Source organism: Osmerus eperlanus, unplaced genomic scaffold, assembly GCF_963692335.1.
Source record: "Osmerus eperlanus unplaced genomic scaffold, fOsmEpe2.1 SCAFFOLD_905, whole genome shotgun sequence".
In the NCBI taxonomy this organism is placed as follows: domain Eukaryota; kingdom Metazoa; phylum Chordata; class Actinopteri; order Osmeriformes; family Osmeridae; genus Osmerus; species Osmerus eperlanus.
In genome coordinates this window covers 999-3,438 of record NW_026911792.1, presented here as the reverse complement: position 1 = coordinate 3,438, position 2,440 = coordinate 999, and the positions used below count along the sequence as shown (strand labels likewise).

The following is a 2,440-nucleotide window of genomic DNA, read 5'->3' as shown; positions in this document are numbered from 1 at the left end:
TAGTTTTTCGCCATCTGCGCTCAGCTTTCCGACACTCTTTTTTCTCTATTCTGACCAGCGTGGCATGTCTCCAAGGGGATCTTTTCTTACCCGAGACAACCTTCACTTTAGTGGGTGCGATGGCATCAATAACAAGTTTTGCTTTAGAATTGAAGCCATCCACAAGCTCATTGACTGAGATGCAAGAGAGGGCTGGTGTGGAGGAGAACCTCTGAATACATAGATCACTGGTGTTTCCAGTGATCTATTTCAAAATTATTTGGTGATTTTTATTTGGTGATTTTACTCATTGATCTCAATCAGACAGTGACAGCCTACAAGTTTACAGCACAGTAAACAAATGAAGGATTCTCACAATCTTTTTCAATTTTTCTCTCCTGTGTCTCACTGTGCCCCCCTTTTCTATCTCTTTCTCTCTCTTTGTCTCTGTCTCTCTCTCTGGTAAAGCCTGCAGATCCCATACACATCAACATGAGGGAGACTAACCCATCACCCACAGGGAAGAGCAGACAGGATGTAAACACGCTGTCAAATGAGGAAGTAAGTTTTGCCACCATCTTCCTCTAGGTACACTCCATGCTTATTGGTGTTGCATTATTAGGGGCAGATGGACAGCAGACATGTTATACATCAAACTCAAAACCCTACTAAATTTTTTTGTTTTAAATTCCCACTTTGATATCTAATTTCTTGTCATTTGTTTTCAATTTGAACCATCACAACCGTACAAAACCATCTAGATGCTGTGAAACAAAAAGTCCTCTCATCACACATTCAAAGATGCCGTGGTTCAAATACATTCATAATATGCTTGTAAAGTTGTTTTCTTCAAAGTTTACATTTGTACTTTTAGAAACATTGAATAAAATCAATTGCTCCTGAAGGATTGCTGTTTGGTAGTCTGGCTGATGTATTGAATAGCCTCTGCCTACAGCATCCTGTTAATTGCTTCCTAGGCCTGCTGAATCTAGGTTATTCTGTTATATATTTTGCTCACCAGATAAGTGTGAGTGCCATGTAGGCTGAGGCCTCACTGCACTCTTACTGGACCTTCACTGGGTTCACTGGGTTCGAATCAGTCTCTCTCTCTCAATGCCCTTTCTGTCACACTTTTAAACAATAAAGCATGGAAAATGCCCCCCCCCCCAATTATATATATTTATTTACTGTAACCAAAGATGAATTACATAACTCTGCAGTGCTAAAGATCAGCAGCTAAATGCACTAACCGCAAGTTCAAACGTTTTTCGCAAGTGCAAAGAAGAAAAGTTGGCTAAATGTTGAGGCGCTCGATTTAGAACAACTTAGTGTTGCAACATCTAGATGAAGAATACATGTGAAAACGGACATGAAACAGTTACTTAGTTGATTGAGAGGAGTAAGTTATGTGCTACATTTTTTTGTATTCTTTTTTGGTAAATACTAATAATAGTACTGAATAGTATACCGCTAACAGGTTGTTTAACACTTTACATTTACATTTAGCAGACGCTCTTATCCAGAGCGACTTACAGTAAGTACAGGGACATTCCCCCGAGGCAAGTAGGGTGAAGTGTCTTGCCCAAGGCCACAGCGTCAGTTGGCATGACCGGGAATCGAACTGGCAACCTTCGGATTACTAGCCCGATTCCCTCACCGCTCAGCCACCTGACTCCCTTTAATACACTATTGAAAACTTGCATATTTTAGTTTCCCTTTTTGTCATAATGTAATGTAGGTACTGTATTGTGAACAAGTAACAAACTGTGTTTACAGTTTATTCCACTAGGTGCCAGCAGACCAAGACCAATTTGAGATGTGCCAAGACAGCTTACTCAGCCAATCATTGTCTTCCTTCATTTCAGCAGCTTGGAGTTACCCCTGACCTTGTGACCAATTGATAAAAAACTCCTGACCACCAGAAGATATTCCATTTATATCCCTGACGTAACTATAGCCTCCCATGACATATGACAAATATTATAATGTTGTGTAATAATATAAGTAGTAATGTATAGTAAAGGCAGGGTAGGTAATGTTGTTGTTGAGAAGCACTTTTGACATTTGTTTAAATAAACTTCACATCCTGATTATGAAAGGTTTGATTGGGTTGATCTGTGGTTGTTGTTGGATTGTAATAAACACGGCCAATCATTAAGGTCAGATCGGCACTAATGATTGGACGGCATGGGACCGAATGCAAGGATTGAATGGACTACTTGTCTGTCTGTCTACCCCCCCGGCAGTAGTCGAGTTCATGCGTTTTGGAACAGTGGCTTTTAAGGGACGGGGTGGGATATGGTTTGAATCCTTTCAAACTCAATTGTGAGGTTCTATCCTGCCTTTAACAGCAGCCTACTTGCAGGGGCACCGTATAGGGGGAAAAAGTTAGGACAATTCCAATTGCCCCTGACTGACAGGGGCCCCAAAAAATAGAAAAACGAAAAATTCTTTTTTTTTT

The 2,440-nt window shown here is 40.5% G+C and overlaps 1 long non-coding RNA gene across 1 annotated transcript; it reads left to right on the top strand.

The window, feature by feature from the left end:
• Positions 1 to 398: 398 nt before the first annotated feature.
• On the top strand, positions 399 to 2,077 carry LOC134016605 (uncharacterized). Its single transcript, XR_009929561.1, has 2 exons — positions 399 to 540; positions 1,845 to 2,077. It is a non-coding gene; the product is annotated as an uncharacterized LOC134016605 (long non-coding RNA).
• Positions 2,078 to 2,440: the final 363 nt, after the last annotated feature.